Source organism: Vicugna pacos, unplaced genomic scaffold, assembly GCF_048564905.1.
Source record: "Vicugna pacos unplaced genomic scaffold, VicPac4 SAC-SAT, whole genome shotgun sequence".
Classification (NCBI taxonomy): Eukaryota; Metazoa; Chordata; class Mammalia; order Artiodactyla; family Camelidae; genus Vicugna; species Vicugna pacos.
The window spans coordinates 17,934,418-17,956,589 of NW_027328721.1; the positions used below are offsets into that span (position 1 = coordinate 17,934,418).

The window sequence follows — 22,172 nt, forward strand, 5'->3', positions numbered from 1 at the left end:
ATTTGGGGAACTTTTACTTTCAACCCAGAACTCCACCCAGCTACCAAAACTGAGGTGGGAGCAATGGTTGCTTCTTCTTGAGAAATCCTCCCAACTACCACCCTGATACCACCTTGCCACTGCCCAGGGGGAGAACATTTTGCTGGGACTCCTTGGATCCTAAACCCGGAGGAAATAGGGGGCACTGAGAACAATGAGTGTCTTGCTCTAAAACCGGGAAGTTCCTCCACCTGGCACAGAGATCAGAAGAGCCAGGGTACTCCGCTGGTTGTCCAGTGTTGCAAATCTACAGTCTCTTGCCTTTTTAACATCCCGCTTCTCCTTTAGGTGCCCCCATCACCCCACTTTGGCTTCAGGGTTGCAAAAGCAAGGAGCAATTTCTAAAAAGCACACTCAGATGCACACCAGAGGCGACTAGGGAGCGTCAGAAAGACGCAGGAGGGAAGCAGGAGGCAGGAGGAGGCAGCAGGCAGGGAGCCATGGGAGTGGGAAGCAGGCAGGTCCCCTCGCAAATCCCCCTCCTGCCTCACATCTCATCGCTGGTTTGGCCGGGGACCGAGGAGCCAGGGGGCAGGTGGAGGATGGAGCTGGCGCTGGGCAGCAGGCTCGGCCGGAGAGCGGAGGAGGTCGGGGGTTGGAAGAGAAACGCAGAGCGAGGGAGGCGGCTGGAGGAGGATGATCCCTCCGCGGGATCGGGCGGCGGTGCAGACGCCCTGGTCGGGCTTTGTGGAGCTCTGCTAGTTTTCAACCCGCTCTCACAGACTCCAGCCCCTCGGGAGCTCCCCAGGTGACTGTGAACTTGGGGTGGGGACAAAAAGAACTGACAATTTCAGCACAGCCACCCAGCCAAAGGGAACAAGAAAAGCAAAGCCTTCCTCCCATTCTGTTTTTCTTTTATTTTTGTGCAGCCCTGCTCGGTGGGAGGGAATGGATTAGGCTGAGCAACCCCGGAGAAGGCGTAAATCCGGGCGGGGGCCCGGGGACCCGGGGGAGGGCGGTGCGGACGGGGCTCTGAAGGCGCGCGCCGGGCGGGCGGGCGGCGCCGCGCGGAGGCGGCGGCGGGGACGGGGCTGCGCCGTCCGCGGTCGCTGCGCTTCGCCGTCTCGGGCTCGTTCTCCACACCCGCCTCCCCGGGCGCGGTGGCGGCGGTGGCGCTGCGGCTTGGATCTTGAGCCCGCACACCCCTCGGCGGTGGGCCGCGTCCCCTCTCACACGGTCGGTCAGCGGCCCCCGCGCCGTGGCTTTCGGGGAAGAAGCTGCTGTGAGTGGCTGCGGCGCTGAGCTCTGTGCGCCCGGGGAGGCCGGGGGAGCCGCGCCGGCCGGAGAGGCCCCTCGGCCGGAGCCCGTGCCCCCTCGCGGGTCCCGGGGTGTAAGGAGCACATGGGAGAGAGAGAGAGATTTATATACATACATACATACATACATATTAATTAATTCATTCATTTTTAACTTGCACAGAGGGAATTTTCTTGGGGTGATTTTTTTTTTTTTAATTTCACATGTGTGCTGTTCAGCAGCAAGGCAACCCGAGGCAGATGCCCAGGCCGGTGGCTGAGCTCCCGTATATGGGTGGGTGTGGAGGGGGCAGGGGGAGCTGGCGGAAGAGGGAGCCTGTGAGGGCTGGTGTGGAAGCCCCCTCAAAAATTTAAAATACACTTCAATTTTCTTTTATCAGAATTATCTCTCATTCTTGTTATTTTTGTATATGCACATAAATATTAAATATATATTTATATACATACATACATATATAATTAATATTAAAGACATTATTTTTGGCATCACAATTTCCAGAATCATTCAAAGTTATCTTCTGATTGATGTATATCTTTGTAATAGTGTTTATTTCATTAACTATAGGGATTGACTAAAGGATTACTAGTTATATATTATTGAAGGAAAAAATATTCCATTTTCATTCATCATAATGTTCCATGGTTTTGTCAAGACAAATTCAGCAACAACTATTACTGTAGGCATATAAGCAAGAATGAATTAATTGCAGTTGATTTATCTTGTTATTACTTGTTTCCAAAATTTCCTTCAGCATTTCCAAGAACATTTTGGAATCCTGTCTTTACCTTATAATTTAAAATAATAGATCATTAGCAAAAGTCCAACGCTCAGCAGTATGCTAAAGGATTCTTCGTAGCCTGTCTTTTCAGTATGTTTTCTGACACGGATTCCAGCTGATGGCCTTGTCACATTGACTGAAACATTGCCATCTCTGCAGTGTGAGATCACAAAAGTTGACTGAGGAATGAGTGATCACTAAAGACCCTCTTCCACTTATGACACTGACAGTGTTTCCTGCAGTGAGAATCCTCCAATGTCCTGCAAGTGTCACTGTGTGAGGAATAGAAACCCAACGTGTAATTGACTGAATTGATTCTCCACTAAGAATTATTTTGTGCAATCTAAGAGCTTTCTTCTCCAAATAAAATAATGCTTTTCCTTCTTTTGTGTTTTAGAGATTATTCCTATATATCATTTTCTTGTGTGCACCCAGGGCTGGAGCTTGGATGAAGGCTCACCCAGAGTCATTATAGACCTGTCTGCTCAGCAATGAGAATATGTTCTTATGATCAATGAGAGCTTTTTTACATTGGTTGTGAACATTAAGTTTCTCTATCATGTGAGTTCTTTGGTATGAATAAAGATTAGCTCTCTGGCTACTGCTTTTCTTACATTTGTTACATTTATATGGTTTCTCCAGGGAGGGCTGGACTTGTGTATTTCAGGGCAGTTATGTTCTGCTCAGTCCCCAGTTGTTTATGGTCTGTTTATTTTCTCTTGAGGGCAGCCCTCATTAAGAAGAATGAAATGTTGTGGGCCTATTTCAAAATAGTTGCTTTCTTTTTCCCCTGCTGGAAGTGAGGCACATTGTCTCCAATTGTCAATGTGAGAACCTGGTAGGGATCCTGAACAAAAGTGGGGGCCCTCCTAGAACTGCGGCCCCTGCAGTTTTTAACTCTCAGACTGGAGCACTGAGCCTCCAGCAGTTTGTCAGCTACGGTTCGGATTTCCTCCCTGGGGTCCATGGAGGTTTCTGCTTGTGCATTTCTACTCTGGTCAGTGAATGTCTTTGTGTCCATCTGTCTGTCTCCCCAGTTTGGGGGTGGCAATGTGCCCTGTAACCTCAGTACTCTGAGGCTTCTAACAGGAGTCATTGATTTTGTTTGTTTAGTTAGTTTTTCATTTGTTGTTAGATAGAGTTAAAACTTCTAAATTTTTACATCCTGAATGAGAATGAAGTCTGAATTGTCCTTTTTTATTTTATTTCCCTGAAAGTTTTGCTTTTTAAAATTGTTATTAATAAAATAATCATTCTTCATTTAATTCTTTATTCCTAATTATGTTTAAATTTTTATTAAAATTTACTTTATTTTAAATGAGTCAAACCTATTTCACTTGTGTTTATCTTTATTTTCTTTTAACTTACAAAGTTGAAAGTTCAATTATTGCATTTTTGAACACTTTTATGCTCTATTAATTTGTTCAAACCCAAGTTTCAATTGCATAATTGTGTTTCTGTTTTAGGGAACAATGCCCTTGTAATTTTGACAGGCATTACATTGAATATACATATCACTCTGAGTAGTAGAAATATTTCTTAACAATAATAGTTCTTCCAACCAATGAACCTGAGATGCCTTTCAATTTATTTGCATATACTCCAATTGCTTTCATCAGGGTCATACTTTTCTGTCTCTGGTGGTTGGGACTATGGGAACGGAGTGCAGAATGGAGGAGGGACCACCCAGGCATCTGCTGAAGCCACTATTGATTTGGGGAAACACCCTTTTCCCTCACCTGCACCAGCTTAGACTTCCTGCTGCACTGAAGTTATGTGGAGAAAAAGAAAAGCAACATCAGAGAAGTCACGACCCCTCAGCCAGAATTAGCGTAAGTCCCTAGGGGTGCACAGCAGGACTCCGGGCCCATGTCTGGGTAAGACTCTGGAAAAGGGATTCTCAATCTGGTGGAACCCCTTAACTGGAATTCCTGATCTGGAAGTTGCCACCTGGGTAGTGATCACGGGCTTAGTGGGACTTGGAACCCATTCTGGATTTCTGTAGTTCAGTTTCAGTTTCTGGTCTTTCTGGTTTCTGAGGCTTCCATCTGCTGACTGAGATCTGCTTCGTGTCTTTTGCTTAGAGATCAAAATGGGTGACATCATTTCTGTTTCATCACAGTCCTTTGGGAAGAATTTTGATTGCTTGGTTCAACACTAGGTACAGACCCATGACTAGGGGAAAGGTGGTATTTTACTGTAATACCGCATGCCGTATGTATGCCCTTCAGTGTGTAAGAAAAAATTGGAAGTATGTTTTCAATAAATAAAGGTGTGAGGAATGGAAATGATTTTTGTTAAAAGGAAAAAGAAAAAAGATGATTTTCTCCTTGAGCTTTTTGTTTCTGAACAGAAAAAAATAAGGGACAAAACAATATGGATACAGATAGTTGAAGGAGGTTTGTGGAAAAGACACACTGAGAAAAGAATTTTGTACATGGTTGGGATTTTCTAAGAAAATCTAAGGCTTGATTAAATGTAATTAGGTAAACGGATTTTGTTAAGAGTAGACAGATGCAAGGTTGCATTTGTTTTTACTCTCTGTTAGTGAAAGAAAGATTTCTTAAACTGTTGAGTGGCTTCTGATAACAGAGTATGTGAATTTCTTTGTCTTTAGGCAATCTGTTCCCTAGCTGCTCTTTAAATATTTTATTGTCATTCTGGTTAAACAAATAAGAATTGTTTTGCAATGATCTATGATCTTATCTGACCAAGTATTTTAAAACTCTGACAAAATTCCCAATTATCAAATATTAATTAAGTTACTTTGACATCCATTTAACTTTGGAATGCTTCAAAGAGCCCATGGAGCATCCCCAAAAGAGATCCCAAACTGATTGCATTCATTTGATATGTTAAATTACATAGGAAGCATTATTGAATGAGTGATGACAAAATATCTTACATTATATTGTACCTGTGAATGTTATTAGCATAAAGATTCTAGAAGTTATATGGAATACCTAAAATTTGGTATGTCCTGATAAAATATTATCAATCATAATTCCAGTTATTGTCTTAAAATGTATGTCACAGCATTAACCAAGTTTCTTTGTCAGCTGAATTGTAATCAGGTTTGTAACCATGCCTTCCTGAGCCTTCTGTCACTCATAGACAGTTAGGCTTTTACTCTGATGCCCTTGCAAAACGCCTCCTTTTCAAAAGGTTTATGGAAAGCACTTTTTGATAAGTACAGGTTTCTGATTTTCAGATCATACCACTGAGCTGGGTAAGAAATTAAAGAAATCTAATGAAATTTTTTATTTCATAAAACTGTTAATGAAATATTAGTTACATGAAATGGAGTAAACTGATGAATATAGTTCCAATTTTTGGTTTTATCTGAAATATTTCTGGCTTTTAATCTTTATTTTCCAGATATGAGATAATCTTCCCCTGAAGCTAATTATGGCTTACAGAAATTTGTTAAATTACACCTTTGTGAACAGAATTGAAGCATTTATCTTTTCCTTCTACCTGAGACCTCCAGGAAACTCTTAGGTTCCTAGCAACCTTTCCAAGTGAATGAGGAAGGCCACTTCATGGCAGCTGCAGGAACCTCAAGATATTTTGGAACTCAGGAAGAGAAAAATCCACCTGGGCCCGCAGGTACTGCAGGTGAGGGCTGGTGGCGTGGCTTTCCTGACCTTGGGAGGCCTTTTAAAGTTTAACTTGAGGTCCCTTATAAAAAGTTCCAGCAAGATCAAATTTAAAATAGCCTCTTAAAATATTCTTTTTTACAGAGTGGTGGATCTTCACATAGATATTCTTTGCACTGAACGGTTTGTCAGGAAGCCTGGAAAGTAAAAGTTAAGTTTTACTGTGACTGTGTGGTGTGCATGGGGTCCAAGGGAAGTGAGGGTCTTGCAGCGAAGGCTTCTGTGGGGCAAGACACAGTCTGAAAATGTGCTGATCGGTTCACACGCTTCCCAATGTGCAACATAGTGGTGTGGTGTTTTGTGACTGTGTCATGTAGTGGGGCATAAGTTGGTTTTCTCAGATACAGGTGGTGTTGTGTAAACAGAGATACAGCACATTGTGTCTGGAAAAAACAGTGGGAGTTTTGCAGCAACCTATGTGAATGTTTACAGTGTCATTAAGAATTGTTCACCAGATCGTAACACCCCTGGCACAATCTGGGGCAACCCTAGGCTGAAAGGTAACACCATGGTCAGGACAAGAAGAGGGAGATGACACCTGTGGCCGACCAGTGTGTACAGTGGTGAGACTGGCAGCAGGGACACAAGTCGTCCTCATCATCATTGGAAAAATGAGAGATGAGACCTTTCACATGCAGACACAGGTCCCAGTCAGTCACATTCTGGGCCAAGTGCAGGGACTGCTTGTTGCAGATCCAACCTGATGGCAGGCCTTGGGTGGGTGCACTCCTCACATTTACACTTGCCGCAGTCCTCACACACGTAGGTGTGCAGCCCCAAGTCTTCCTTGCTCAGTGGCTTAAGCTCACCTGGCCTGAGCTCTGATCTGGGCTGTGCCTGGTTACTCCAAGGAGAAGGATGACCCAGCAGCCTCTTCTCAGAAGGGCTGCTGCTGGGGCTTGTCCTCACGCTGTTCTGGTTTGATTGTCTACTCAACTTCTTTGTCCCTAATATAGGATTGGAGAAGGTGACCCTGCATGTAGAGGCCTTGGCTAACTTCACACAAAAGCCCCGAGTGATAGCCAGCAGAGTTTTACACTGTTGAACACGGAGTTCCCCCTAGTGTGGAAGACAGCTTTTCAGAGCCAGGTGGCATTAGACATACTGCCGGCTTCTCAGGGAGAAACCAGTGTGATTACTCCTGCCACGCACTGTGTTCACATCCCTGATGAATCTGGAAATGCCCCTTCCCTTCTTGATGACGTGAAAACCTGGATTCAGAATGTTGACGGCGCTGACACAAATGCCCCTGAAGTTCTCTCTGACGTCCCTCATTGGTTTCCAAGTTTCTTTTCAATTCCTAAAAGCTGTGCTCTGTGTTTTCAGGAATATTTCAGCTATTGCTTGTGCTCATCAATGTTATTCCAGGGTTTTATATGTTTTTTAGCTTTTGATGTGCTTTGTATCCTACCTTTGTCAAACTATGGTAAAATCTCTAACATGACCCCTTACTAAATGGCATGAACACGTGCATTTTTCCATCAGAAAAAAACCCAGATGAAACCCCAGTTAATTAGGAAGCAGTTAGGGGAGAATGGCGTCCACTTCCCACTTTCCATAGATATGGAAGGAATTCCCAGTGGGGAGTATTGTCATTGGCGACCATCTGGTATTTGTAACTGCTTAAGTGTTCAAAGGTTCAGATGGTGTTTTTCCTGCTCTGGCCCACCAGGGTGAGGCTGGAGAGGAGGGGTGGCTGGGTGGTCTGCCCAGCCCCCTGGTGGGCTGTGTGCTTTTGCCCCCGACACCTCAGAAATGGCAATTGGGTTTCTGTTTTCTGTCTCTTATTGTTCATAACTCATTGCAACTGCACACACAGGCACTTGTTTGTAGTCTCTTGTGTTTTCTTTGTGTTTTGCTGTTTGAGATGTAGGTCCTGTCCTGTGCCGGTGCTGTAGAAGGAGGCCCTGGGTCTCAGTCTGCATAGATATTAGAGACATATACCAGCCTGACTTTAAACTGCACACTTTTTTTCTAGCGCTTTTCCACAGCCTCCCTTCCTGCACACCCTTTGTTCTAAGCACAAGAATATTAGAAGATTCCCAAAGCCAGAGGTCAACAATGTGCCCATAATGACATGCCCAGTGGAAGGAACAGCTGCTTCAGCAAAAGCAAGGACAATTTTGCAACAATTTGTCACCCAGAATGTGATCTCTAAGGAAACCAGTGCCACTCCTTGAATTCAAGCACCCTTCCTTCTCTCCCTGGCAGGCCCATAGTCTTGGAGGCATTAGCCCACTGTGAGCTCCTTTGCCTGGCAAAGAAATAAAGCAGTCTTTTCTGCTTCATCCAAAACTCTGCCCTCAAGCCTCAGTTCAGTCTTTGCGGTGAGGAGGCCAAGTTCAGGCATCACTTCTAAAGCACTTTGGCACTGGAAGCCCTTGCCTGTATTGACAGGCAGAGACAGTATTTAAGCATCACGTTTAGGAAGAAGAGACTTTTCCTTATTCCTGCGTCTAGAGAAACTCCTCCCAGGCTAGATGTCCCGAGGCCTTCAGTCACTGTAGCTCCTGAAAGTGCCCGTGGGCGATGGCGCAACTAAAGAGCCGTGGTCCTCAGGCACTGAGCGTGCTTTTCACTTTCTCTCTGTGGGGGTCGTATCAACTCGGAAGGACCCTTGGTTCTGAGGGGTACAGGATATGTTCTCATTTTTCAGGGAAGAGGGAAAGTCATTTTTATCAAAGGAAAGTCAAGGTTCAGAAAAACTTAACCTGAGCAGTGAAATAATTAGTGCGTTATTGCATAAATCAAGACATATCAATGACAAAAAATAATAATTTGTGCCTGACATTAGTCTAAGTTTTTAAATATCATCTGAAAAACCCACTTGGGGAAGCTGAGACTGCAAATTCAGAAAGGCCTCTCGAAACTTTATTTTTCTACTCTTTTTTTTTTAACTAAAGCTGTTCTACAGGTTAGCTGTTATATTTCGTTGTATCCACTTTTAAATTTGGTCTTTCCATTAGTGCTAATAAAATAGCTGTCAGTGATGAGAGGTTTCTAAAAATATTAGCAATTTAGAAGTTTTTCCAACTCAAAGGATCCATCATTGGCCATTGAAGAATAATATCTTAATAGCCTATTTGTAGAAAGACCCAGCGGGGACTTTCCAGCCTACCATGGGTGCAAGAGGTATCCTTGTTGACGGCAAACATGATGTAGCCCCCATGATCCAAAAGTTCATTACCTAGAAAGTCTGAGAAAGTAAAAAACATTCTTTTATCAGTAATAAAGCAGCAAAGGTTGAGACAACAGTGACCCCTCGTGGACTGGGACACCTTATGGCAAGCTCCCTTGAGAACTGGTGCAGACTGACCAGGAGAAGGCTTGGAGTTCCAGTCTGTTCAGCTGGTCTCCAAATTCACACTGTGCATGCCCCTCCTGAGTGGGACAGACCAGGGAGTTTCCTCACTGGCCAACAGGCCAAGATCTCAAGACACTGAACAGACAAAAAGAAAGTCTAATTTGACCTGTGGTTGTTCTCCTTATGACAAATGACACAAAAGACAGAGATAAAGAAAAATAGTGACAATGTCTGGTTGGGAAAAGATCCACAAACCAAGAGTAATTCACTGAATTTCAAACCAAGAATTGTTGAGTCCAAGGAGCTAACCCTACAAATATTTTCTCCTGCTAATAGAATTCTAGAAGAGGAAAATTCTTACCTTTCTCATTTACAAAATACTCTGCAGGCAGAGACCCAGGAGATTGACCTGGTAAGAATCTCACGTTCTGCTGGCTTTTGTCAGTCGCCCCAGGATCTCCACCTGCAGCAGCTGTGAGTGAGGTGTGATTAGCCGGAGAAGTTGCAGCTCGTCCTCACTGTGGACTGTTGGGGAGGAAGAAGTTTTGCTCTATTCTTCTAGGTTCTTCTGGCCAGTCTAAGAATTACATTGACATGAAAGAGATTAACAGGGGAAAATCAAACAAAAGTTTAACATGTACACATGGGAGAGACTCACACCCCTGGAAGGCAGGCAGCCGAAGCCCAGCAGGAAGAGCCCTGCCGTCATTGCCAGCCCCCATGCCCATTCCTTCTCCTGCTGCCCTGTGACCAGGCCCCAGGAGGGGGCCGGGCATGCGCAGAAATCAGGACTTAGATCCAAACCAATGTCTTGGCACCAAAGAAGGGAAGACATTGGGGCTGAGTCTTGGGGAGCTTGTAGCAGAACCCTCTCTGCTGACACACAGGGAAGCTGAGGCCTGGGGCAGGAGGGGACTGTTCCGCCACTTATGTGATGTTGGACTTTGCGAGGCTCCATTTCACTCTCACCCTATGGAAGCCCCTGTGGGAGAGGCTGAGTCCAGCTCCAACAAAACACCCTGCAGCTCTGTGGTTTGCCAGTTCTGTGGCTCCACCAGCCCAGGGAACTTGGACCACTTTTGTATGTGGAGCCTCCTTTTCCTCACCCCTAAAATGTGCCTGACACCCCAGCTCACAGGACTGGCCATGAGGGTCTCACAAAAGGTCTGCTGAATGCTGACAGCCCAGGCCTTGGTGTGTGGCCTCTCTCTTCCCAGGCCTTGACCCTGGTTCCCCTGCTCAGCCCCCAGACTTACATCCAGATCACCCTCCACACTGGGTCCAGCATCACCAGGTCGGTGATGTTTATGCTGAGGGAGGGGATTAACCTGGATTCTGATCTCAGGGCCCCACAGACCCTTCCGTGAAAACCACTCACCCTCAGCTCTGGGTCCACCCCACTGTTTGCAGGTGGAGCAGTCTGGAACCCTTACTAGCCTCCTCGATCTCCACACCCCTTGACCTACAAGAACTCTGGCTCCTAATCAACCCCCAAGACTTCTGTCAGCAAATCACAGGGTGTTTGAACCTTGGCTACTCCCATCACCAAGTCTACGTGCATCAGCTTTTCCAGGCCCTCCTGGCAGTCACTTGGAATGAGGATCTTAGCTAACGTGGCAGTGGGAGGCGGGGCTGGAGGAGGAAGGCCCCACCTCCCTTGATTTGAGGGCTTCCAGCTGGGGGTAGCGCCCTCCTCTGACCCTGCAGCCCCTCCCATGCAGGGCACTCACCCCCTCCCGCAGCCTCTCCCGGGCTCTGGAGGCCCCGCCCCAGGGCGCTGGGCTTGGAGGCTGCTCTTGCCGGAGTGGAGGACAGAGCCATTGAGCCTGCCCCCTCACCCGGTTCCCCAAGCCCCCCGACCTCAGACCCTGACAGCTGACCAGGGCACTGGTAGCAGTGCTATGTGCCCTCCAGCATGCTTTGATTCCAGAACAATCCCAGCGCTGGCACGCACTGGGTTTGTCACTTGGGGCTGTGGCCTAGTCCCCGGAGCCTGTTTCTTCACCTGGCAAGTATTGGACGCCCACTTACCCGCCAGGTTCTCCTGAGGTCTCAGGGCCATGTCACTTTTATCCTCACCTCCTGCTGAAGCAGAACAGAAAGCCCCACACCCTCCTTCCTTTCTCCTCATCACCGCTCTGTGAGGCTGGCACCACGGGGTCATCCTCTCCATTTCCCGGCTGAGGAGGCAGAGCCCCGCCGAGGGGCAGTGCGGTGCTCAGGGGCCCACAGAGGAGAGGCCATAACCCCTTCTCAGCCAGAGGCCCTGGGGCAGCGTCCCTCCCCCAGCCCAGCTCCGCCATTGGTGGGAGTTGTGTCCTTCGGGCTCCCAAGCGGTGAAGGCTCCCATCTGGGTGGAGCTGTGGATAGAGGGGACATGGGCCTTGGAGGCCAGGTTGAGGTCCCTGCCTGCCCCAGGATCCCTGGAGTCTCAGCCATCCAGGCTGAAAACAAGGCCATGCTGAAGCCTTGCCCTCTCCGGGAACAGCTCAGAACATCCCCTGCACAGCAGGCTTTCTTCATGCACTCAGGAACGTGACCCCTGAGGCACCACCTCTGACTCACAAGGTCGAAGGGGACAGGACACTTTGCTTCCTCTTTCACATGAAGCTTCTGAAGTCATTCAGGAAGGATCAACTAAGCTCCCATTAGTTCCCAGACATTTCTCATGAGCCCCCCGGGGCCTGTGTCATTGCTGACTGGGGACCAGGGTGAGAATCCTGACCGTGACTGACCAGCATTGATGGTGAGTTGGGCACATTGTGGAGTCACAGAATGAACACATATCTGTCTCTGGTCCAGCCACTAGGACCCAGGACTGGGCGGCAATATGCACACCTAGACCATAGGACCCCTGCAGTGCTCATCCTTGGGATGAGAAGGGCGCCCTCCCCTCGGAGGTGCAGTGAAGACAGAATGGGCAGCAAGGACCTGGGCTCCTGAGGATAGATGGGGCTGGTCAGGGAAGAAAGTTACCCCTACCCACCCCGTCCACCCAGGAGCCTGAAAGAAGCCACGTGCCAGCCGCAGAGACTAGAATGGGAGCCAGAGACCTGCTAGCGCTGCCATCGAGTGCCCCCTCCTGGAGCAGCACGGACACAACACATTCCCAGGGTCTCCTGCCCCTCCACTTTTCTGTGGACAGAACACATCCCTCGTCCTGCTGATCCAGAGAAGATGGGGATTTTTCAGACGCTTTAGTGAGAAACTGAAAACTACATCCCACCCCGTCCCCTTCCCTCCTTGACCCTCCTCCCTCCAGACCTCAGGCCTCCACGCTACCTCGATGAGCAGACCCCTGCTCCAGGAATCGGCTTTGCTACACGGATCTTTACATTTCCAGAAGCCCCTCCTAAGGGGAAGGGTAAGAAGGAAGGAGAAGTTCAGAGAAAATGTGTGCATGAGGAGTTAAAGGGAAAATCCCTTTTACTTGAGAACATGGAGTGTTCAGACTGCATGGATGAGGGTCTCACTGGGATTCTTTGGGCAGGAAGGTGCTGTGGGGCTGGGGATGGAGCCCTGGGGTTGGTCACCTGGGGCCTCCATTTCCATTTCTACTGAGAAGATCTGATTCCATCAGTTTGAGTTTCAGCTGGGCAGGGCTCTGTTGGTATAAAGAGAACACTATAAATTCTCCAATTTGACTCCAGCCCCTGGGACGTTTAAGAAAATAAATTCCTAAAGCATTAGGAATGATGGCCTATTTCCCAAGGGGGCTTAGAGACTTGGCCCCCAACCCAGGTATTGTCTGTCAAATTTGTTTCCCCCAGGAGGTGCCAGCTGCCTGGGGGTGGGGATGGCAGGCAAATAAGTGACCCCACATTGACTTTGAACTTCCTGTGGAGAGACACCCACCCACGTAGAAACAGCCCCATGTCTCCTTCGGAGAGTGATTTGAGGCAGAGCAGAGAGGACTGCATTCAGGGAGTAAAATTTCCTGAGGACTGGAACCCTTGGGGAAGGGAACATAGCAGGCTTGGAGGTGGGAAGTTGCTGCCCTGCTTGCTCTAGCTTTAGTCCCCTCACTGTCTCAATTTGCCCTGGATGAGACACACACCCAGAGAGCCCAGGGAGGACCTAGAAGGCACACAATACATAAGACAGCAGGATGTTGAAAATCCACAGGAATGAAGTTAGCTCAGCCCAAGGAAGGAGATAGGTAGGAAGCATCCACCCACTGAGAGCTGGGAGTCAAGTTCAGCACGGCCCTGCAGGATGGACCTGGGACTGTGCAGGGGCCTGGATCGCAGACTTCCATCCAGAAAGCAGGCAAAGGAGAAGAGGCCATTCCCAAGATTCCAGAGACGGGCTCCACTGGATGGTCCATGCCATACCCTGGCCGCCTTGACCCAGTGCCCCACCACCCAGGCTTGCTCCTGGGCCACCACACTCAGTCCTTCTGGTAGGGGTGATGATGCAGTTGGCCACACTGTTAAGCTGAGTGATAGTGGCATGGATGGTGGTGCCATGTGCTCATTGCCAGGGCTGTTTTTCTGGGACTAGGTGAATCCCAGACATTGAGAGGGAACCACTTTCTTCAACACCTCCTGGAGCAGAGGGAACATCACATGATCAGCGATACCTCATCTCTGCATCCCAGGTTGGGGTCACCAGAGTGGGAGTCCAGGAAGTAGAGGACATGGCTGAAGCCTGGGCTTTTCTCTGTGTTGAGAGCACTAGCACCACACCGATTGTGGGACTCAGTACCCACAGGACCCAGCATTGATGGGTAAAGGAGAGGGGAATTTCTACAAGCCCATCCTCACTAACTCCAGGCTCCAGAGGGCAGCTCCACTCTATTCAACCCCAGGGGCATCTTCTACCATCCTGATCACATTCTGGTCTGACTCCCCAGATTCATGTTCCCCAGTGGCAGCTACACTCAGACTGTTTGTTTCTCTCCCTGTGTTTAAGTGCACATCAGATATGTGATAAATGCTGGAGCAGCTGAAATTCTGAGCATATTTCTAGGTGACCCTTGGACCTGGTTGCACAGGGTGACCTCCCCTCCCGCAACCAATGGGCCAGACCCCACCCACTATTCTTTCTGTTCTACCTATTTAATATACACATACACTCTGTGCGGAACATCCTGTTATCCTCCATCTCTGCAGGTGGACAGAGAAGGCTTGGGTTTGAGAAAGTTGCCCAGGTCACATGGTTGATAAGCGGTGGAGCTGCGGTCTTGGATTCTGGTCCCAGAAGTCTGGATCCTGGAAAGGATGAGGTGGGACAGCTTATTTCAAAGGGAAGCCCTGCCCCAGTACCCCCATGAGAGCCCACCCACCAGCACATCCAGGAGAGTCAGCAGTTCTGCCGCCAGCCTTGTGGAGAGGCTGTGAGTTCAGACTGCTTCTTACTTGTCCCATTCCTCCTGGTCATGTATCAGAGACAGAGGGGCCCTGGGGCTGGAGCTGGCTCTGTCTCCAGTTTTGAGGCTGGAGATGGAAGACCGAGTGGACGGGCCCCGTTGCTCCGCCTTAGAGTGCGCCCCCACTGGGGTAGATGCTGCTTGTGCCACTACTGGAGAAGCTGGTGGCAGTGACGCTGGCTGCGGCACCAGTGGTGTTGGTAAAAACATAGAGGGGTTGTCTCCAGGCCCTAAGTTGACCCTTCCTCTGGCTCTTCAGCAAATTTTCAGCTGTGGGGTTGGCACAAGAGGAGGGTAAAGAGAAAGGTTCACCCACAGAACTAACTTTCCCTTTGTCTTCCCCCAAAAGAAAGCTCTGCTGCCTTAAAAAGGGACACACAGCCTCTGAACCTCAACTCAGACAGCTCTCCCTGCCTGCAGACCTCCTACCCTCTGGCCCTGCCTCAGTGGGTGCTAGAAGGTTCGTAGTGACCTGGAAGAGGTGGGGAAGGTGCATCATGTTGGAGGGAACTGTAGCTTGCAGCATGTGGCTTGTGGAGTGTAGGCCAACTGTGCAGGGCTGCCAGGTGAGCTGCAGGTACTGATGCCGCTAGGGTCCCAAGGTACTGGAAAGGGCATGGGAGGTTTCTGCATGAACTAGAGTCAGAGGCCTGGCCTTTCATCCATGCTGAGCTCTCACAGTCCCTTCTTTGGCTCTTGGACCCAGGTGGTGGCCTCAGCCCACTTCCACCCCTGTGACAGCCGTCCTTGTAGCGGAAGGGCTGGTCATGCAGTAGGCCTGACAGGGACCCGCTGTGAGTGTGGTCTTACCGACACCCTTCTCTCCAAGGCCATGGGCACAGCCTACCCCATCCTCCATGCACAGGAGCTTCAGGACTGGGCTGAAGACACTTTTGTGAGTGGGTTGCTCCCCACTCCTCCTGCTCTGGTCCCCAGTTATGGAGGTCATGGAAGTGCATGTAGAGAGAGCAGGTGAGGGAGATGGGGCTGTTGGGGGGATGGGCCTCACAGGGATCAGCTCAGTCCAACAATCCTCTGATTCCCAGGGAGGCTGGGACCCCACCCACAGCGCTTTGTGACTCATTTTCTTCTTCAGGGGAATTAATAGATGTGTGAGCTCCAGGTTCTGTCCGTCTTTCCCCAGTACAGCCCCCGAACCTACTTAGTTCTGAGGAGACAGCAGCCCCTCTTGTGGGCCCAAAGACCACCTACAGCTTCAGTTTGTCCTGTGATTCATCTGTGTGGGTGAATATGGGAGGTGCACCACGTCTAGAAGAGGCTGTGAGGGCATCATGGTTAAAGTGCTGTGGCATGTTCTTTTGCAAATGCAGAAAGGCCACAGGCCAGGGAAGGATGAGGCTGAGAGTATTTTCACTGGGGAGAGAGAAGGATAAATGTGAGGACACACAGCACGCCCAGTAGCCCTTTCTGCAGAGCCAGACACCAGGTGAGCATGTACCATGACTTCCTCCCATAACCCTGTGAGGTCCATGCCTATACAACCCTGTCTGTGAGAAGAGCAAAGTGAAGCTCAGAGAGGTGTGAGAACTTCCAAAGATAAACAGATTAAGGTGGGATCGTCACCACCATGCTGTGCTGGGACAGGCAGTCACCTGTCACACTGCTCATGTAGGACCTGCTGGGAGCAGGGAAGGCCTGATGGGAGCACAGGAACACTGTGATGGAGGTGGCGTTTCTACCTGGGAGAGCTGGTACTGGGGACTCTGTGTGATTCTTTTTTGTGCTTGCTTTTAGCGTCAGCATGATACTGTCCCATTTGGGAACAGGGCTGTCCCCTTTCCACATCGGTGCACAAGGAGAAACATGTTCACACTGGTATCACCATAAGTCACCAGCAGGATCAGGATCTGGAGCTCAGACCAGATAATCCTCAGCAACTGGTTTAAGAAGAGGACCTGATTGTCCGCCCGAAAAATTTCTAGCTTTAAAAGTATATTTAATTAGGGGGAGTGATAAATAATTGATCCCTTCAAAATATCCTGTTATCTGAAGAACAATAGCACCTCTGAATTATAAGAACAATATTTCAGTTTGTCATCAATAACCATCATACAGGTATGACAAAACAGGGTGTTAGGAATTACAAAAGGGTCTCAAGATTATGCAGGTCAGAACTGAGAACTGTCCAAAGCATGGGCTGCATGACATTCCGTCTAAGCTACCTGAGGCTTGGTCTGCTCCTGACATGGAACAGACAGTCCTGAGAAAACCGCACTCCTCAGAGGACCCCAGGGAGTTGAGAGATTTGGGTTTGGATTCCAGACCAACCCTGATCATTTCTAAATATGGGATTTGAGACTCTTCTGCATCTGATCGAGGTGTGGTTTCAAGGAGTGAGGCATGATCCAGGCAAGAGAGCAGACATGGCTGAATCAGAGCATCACCAGTGACATTAACAAAGAGACCAGGGCACTGAGATTCCCAGTGATTTAGCATCATGGCTGGGACGGGTCATGTGTTCTCCAGTGAGTTCTGAACATCCAACACTGCTCCCAAGGATCTGCAGGGGGCGCGCGAAGCCAACAGTTCTTAGGTGGTGGGGCGCATGCGCATTCCGCGACAGACGTGGTCGGCGTCTTCCCTGGGGGCGACGCTCCTTTTCCTCAGGGCGGAGCGGGCGGCGCCATGGCGGCTTCGGGACCGCGTGGCCCTCGTTCCTGCAAGGAGGAGGACGCTCCTCGCTCGCTGTCTGAGGTAATGCCGGTTTCCCCGCATGCTAAGCCAGCTTCATACGGGGGTGTGTGTGGACCTGGCCGAGTTGGGTTCCCAGTCCAGGAGGGAGGGGACGGGTGCGCTGGCGGACCCGCTTCGGCTGTTGTCCTCAGCTGCTGGGACGGGGTGAGGGTCCGCGTCCATCGGGGCCACGGGGCTGTTCGCGCCCCTCATTCTCACTGCCTGGGTCCCCCCCTTCGCCGCGTGGTTGGAGGTGTTTACACCGCAGGTCACGGGCGGGGACTCGGGAGTAACGTGAAAGGGGCTGAGAAATTACTGAAACAGGGAAAGAGGTGTATGAAAACACATTATATTAACTTTTATATTTTAAGTGTGTCAAAGTCAGAGTTTATTATGCTTTTAATCTCCTGTCTTTAAAGGAATACAATTATTTATTTTGTACTTAAAATATTTTATATTTAAAATGTGCTTCTTAGCTTATCTCATTTTCAAGTCCAAATATTGCCACGATTGTTATTTTCTCATAATGAGAAGGAAAAGCCTGGCTGGACTAGCAAGATAACTCTTAAAACTAAGTGTAATAAGTGTCAGTTTACTGATCTAAGTACTGCTGGGCTAACTCATAAATCTGAAGTTTAATAAGTGTTGGTTTACTGGGCTAATAACTTAACTCATAAGTCCTAGCTCAACAAGTGCCAGTAACTGGGTTCTGGCCAGCAGAAGTCCCACTGAGACTGAATGAATTACTCAAGACTCTGTGGAAAAAGTCAAGAGAGGGAGAGGGAGTCGGGAGCCAACTCCACGAGCCTCTCAAATGCTCCCACATTTATTGTGTACAATCAAAGGAAAAATCACTAACAGTTGTGTGACGGAATGCAGGAATTTAAGGAAAGACAGGGTGGGATTGAGATTGTAGAAATCACAGTGAGTACAAAGGCTTTGTTTATCTTTGGGGAAGTCATGGGAAGAGGGGAACAAGATATATCCTTATAGATATGTTAGAAAAGACGACCAGCCCAGCCAGCTCCTTGTTCTGGGCATAGAAGACTAACAGCAGAGACACCCAGTGTTTATAGCTGAGGGCCTGGGTTGTTGCTTTGCCATGAACAGAGCGCTATCTAAATCCTCAACTATGCAAGCAAGGCATTGTCTCTGCTTTTTATGGCCAGGAGACTGGCGTGCGGATGCACAGGTGCCTGCTTGCAAGGCAGTTAACTAAGCACATTTGCTCTTCTTTAAGGAGACGAGTGGCTGGGGTTTGTTACAATTTTTTAACCCAATCATGGGCTCCCAAAAGTAACATGATCTGTTCCTAATAGATAAACTCCAGTGTACTGATTCCCTGCTTTTGCTGTTCAGACCTTACTGGCTATAGCCCCATGCTTGCAATTAACTCTATAAAACCTAATGCACAAGTTTTGGAGGTGCTCAGAGCTTCAGAGCAGAAGCCCCTCTGAGCCCGCCAGTGTAATAAATCTGAGTATTACAACCCTCCGAGTGGTGCTTGTTTCTTGGCTGGCCTGTTGTTTCCATAATATTAATACAGTGACAGTCTTAAATATATGTAAATATAAGCTTATTGAAAAATATTTTGCAGCATTCCAGGGTGACCAGTTTTGTTAAAAATAATACCTAGGCCACTACCAATTTCTTACAAGAGTATAATTTTTAAATTTTTGAATTACTTTTATAAGTTCCAAATACAGTGGCGATTTTTAAAATACCAACCATTGTACATACTGCATAAGAACATTTGAGATGAAATATATTCAAAACTAAATCGTCAGAATATTTAAAAGGCAGGACAATGACTGCTTTTCATTGCAAATACATTTTCTCCTAATAAATGCAAAATATGAAGTTATTTAGCTTAGTTTTCTATACCTTTGTTCAAAAGGTGAAATAAGAATATCTATAATCTTTTTTTTTAATTTTAACCTTCTTTCTCATAAAAATTGGTATTTGTATCTGTAGAATCTTAATTTCCCTTTCATTTTTTTTTTCAATTTATTTTCTTTAACAGAGTGCTTTCCTGTTTCTTGTTAAAGTTTTTTTTTATTCTCCTATTCTAGATCCAAGTCACTTTCTGATACTGAGAGTAAACAAGGGGAGAGACCTTATAGTAAGTATGCAACTTTTGATGTGGTCAGGAATTTTTCTTGGAGAACTTTCTTTACAATTTCTGCTCAGGTCACAGTATTATCCCATTATGAAAACTGAATACAAAATTGTAATCTGTTTACACCAGGACGCTTCCAATTTTGGCACAGCACATTTCCTGATATTTTACATTAGATATTAATACAATATTTGATTTTATTTATATATTGTACACTAATACATATTTTATATATGAATATCTGCTGAATGCCATTAATTTGCATGGGGTGGTAGCTGATTGCATTTGATTTTTCTGACCATTAGTTATTCTTAGGTGTGTCTAAAGTACTTCTTAGAACACATATTTGACTACCACACCTCTCATAGAGTATTTTAAAGGTTATTATATTTTAAATTATAGAAGCAGAAATGTTACCCATTACGTTTATGAAATGATTAAGTAACAATTTGGTGTAATCATATTCAGTGGAGGAATGATGGCTTCTACATCTTTGTACATCTGCCACAGTTGCTCCTCTATAGTATTTGTGGCCATGAGCATTTTTATGTCAACATGATCCTTTTCCAATTCTTTTTTTCTTTTATTTCAGTACAATCAGTAAAGCTTTCCTTTGCAGTGATGGCATTGTTTTTAACATGAAGATACCTTGTCATCTGACACATTTGTACCTGATGGTCTATTACTCTTGTACAGAGCAATAAAAAGCATTTTCATATCTCCATCTGTATTCTAGATCTTTCTAATTTCTTAGAAGCTTTTTATAATCATTTTTAGTTATTTTAATTGTACTAAACACAGAAGAACAGATCACTTTTTATATTTACCTACCTCATCACCTGAATGGACACATACATTATAAAAACATGTGAGTTTGATGAATTTGAGGAATGTTCCAGAGTTTGAGCTTCAAGTATTTTTATGTGATTTTCTAAGAGGTAATTAATTTCTGGCACAAAATATGGCATTATCTAAAACCACTGGCAGGATTGTCTGTCATTTTGGCTTATTTGACTTTTGTCACATAGCTATCAGCTAGGACCCAGTGAGTTTGAATATTTTAAAAAGCACTTCTGATTAGAAAACATCAGGAAGAAACATTGAATATTTGTGTTCACGACTCTGGTATCATTATTGTAATGTGCTATTTGTTTTGGCATATATTTGATTTTGTTCCAGTAGTGTGAAATGTAAGCATGGGAACAAAATTTAAAAAAACAAAAAATTCTTGAAGCCAGTCACAATGAATTATTAGTCATTTTATTTTTATTTTATAAACAGGCCATTTGAATATGTTCAGCCATGAAGTGAAACAGACTCACTGAACTCTGAGTCCTGAGAGACAGTGACCCAGGACACAGCCCTACCAGTAAGTAATGTGGTGATTTGATACACATATGTATTGTGAAATTATTATCACAATAAGGATACTTCCATAAACTCATAAAATTCCCATTTGTGGTGAGAATTTTTGAGATCTGCTCTCAGTAACTTTCAGATAAATAATACAGCATTGTTAGCTGTAGTCACCATGCTGTTCGTGAGATTTCCCAGAACTCACTCATCTTAAACATGGACATTTGTACTCTTTGGGCATCTTCTCATTTCCCCACTCCCAGGCCCTGACAATCACCACTCTGTTCTCTGTGTGAGTTTGGCTTTTTTAGATTACACGTGTAAGTGAAATCATGCAGTTCTACTTTTTCTTTTTTCAGAGTCTGCAGTGTGTTGATTTGATCCACTTACATACAGCAATGTGATCACAAACACAGCTTTAACTAACACCTCTCACATGACTCACAAGTATAATTTTCTTTATTTTTGGTGGCAAGAACATTCACAAGATAGTACCTTACGAGCTTTGGAGACTGGTACAGCACTGTTGTCTGTAATCACTGTGCTGTGCATTTGATCTGCATGACTTATTTATCTTCTGCTTGCACATTTGTACCCTTTAACATCTCCCCATTTCCTCCACCCTGACACCTAGGTACCACCATTTTACAATTTGTTTCTAAGTGTTTGCTTGCTTGTTTTTTGTTTGTTTGTTTGTTTTTGTATATCTGATATCTTACATTTGTCTTTTCTCTGTTTATTTCATCTCACCAAGCATAATACCCTCAAGGTCAATCTGTAATATCCCAAATGGCAGAAATTCCTTCTTTCATAATACAGAATAATATTCCATTGTATATAAATGCCATTTCTTCTTTATCCATTCATTCATTTTTGGACACTCAGGTCATTTCCATATCTTGGCTATTGTGAATAATGTTGTAATAAACATGTGAATGCAGCTATCTTTTCAATACCCTGTTTTCACTTCTTTCAGATGCACACCAAGAAGGAGGACTGCTGGAGCATATGGTAGCTCTATTTTTAACTTTTGGGTAACCTCTATAGCTTTTCCATAGTGGTTGAACCAGGTTACATCCCCACTGACAGTGTACAGGGGTTTTCTTTTGTCCTCATCCTGGTCAGCACTGTCTCTTGTCTTCTTGGTGATGGCCTTTCTGACAGGAGGGAGAGGATATTTCATTCCACTTTCAATTTTCATTTCCCTAATTGTTAGTCATGTTGAATATCTTTTCATGTACCTTTTGTGTATTTGGATGTCTTCTTTGTTAAAATATAAATTTAGATTCACTGCCCATTTTTTATATTGGATTGTCTACTCTTTTTTTTTTTTTTTTTTTTTTTGCTGTTGTGTTATATGAGGTCCACGTATATTTTGATACTAACCCTCCATCCAATACATGATTTGCAGAAATTCTCTCCTACTCTGTATTAGGCTTTATATTTTGCTGATTATGTCTTTTGCTGTGCAGGATCTTTTTAGTTTGATGTAGTCCCATCTGTTGATATTTGCTTTTCTGGCTTGTGTTTGGGGTTATATCCCAATATTATTACCCAAACCAGAGTTAAGTATCTTCTTCTCTAAGTTTTCCTGT

At 46.2% G+C, this 22,172-nt stretch overlaps 1 long non-coding RNA gene and 1 pseudogene across 1 annotated transcript; one reads left to right on the forward strand and one right to left on the reverse strand.

The window, feature by feature from the left end:
* Positions 1-5,702: 5,702 nt before the first annotated feature.
* Positions 5,703-11,099, reverse strand: LOC140692173 (protein sprouty homolog 2-like; annotated as a pseudogene).
* Positions 11,100-16,986: 5,887 nt separating this feature from the next.
* On the forward strand, positions 16,987-21,689 carry LOC140692143 (uncharacterized). Its single transcript, XR_012067707.1, has 4 exons — positions 16,987-17,123; positions 19,175-19,224; positions 20,503-20,590; positions 21,554-21,689. It is a non-coding gene; the product is annotated as an uncharacterized lncRNA (long non-coding RNA).
* The last annotated feature ends 483 nt before the right edge of the window (positions 21,690-22,172 follow it).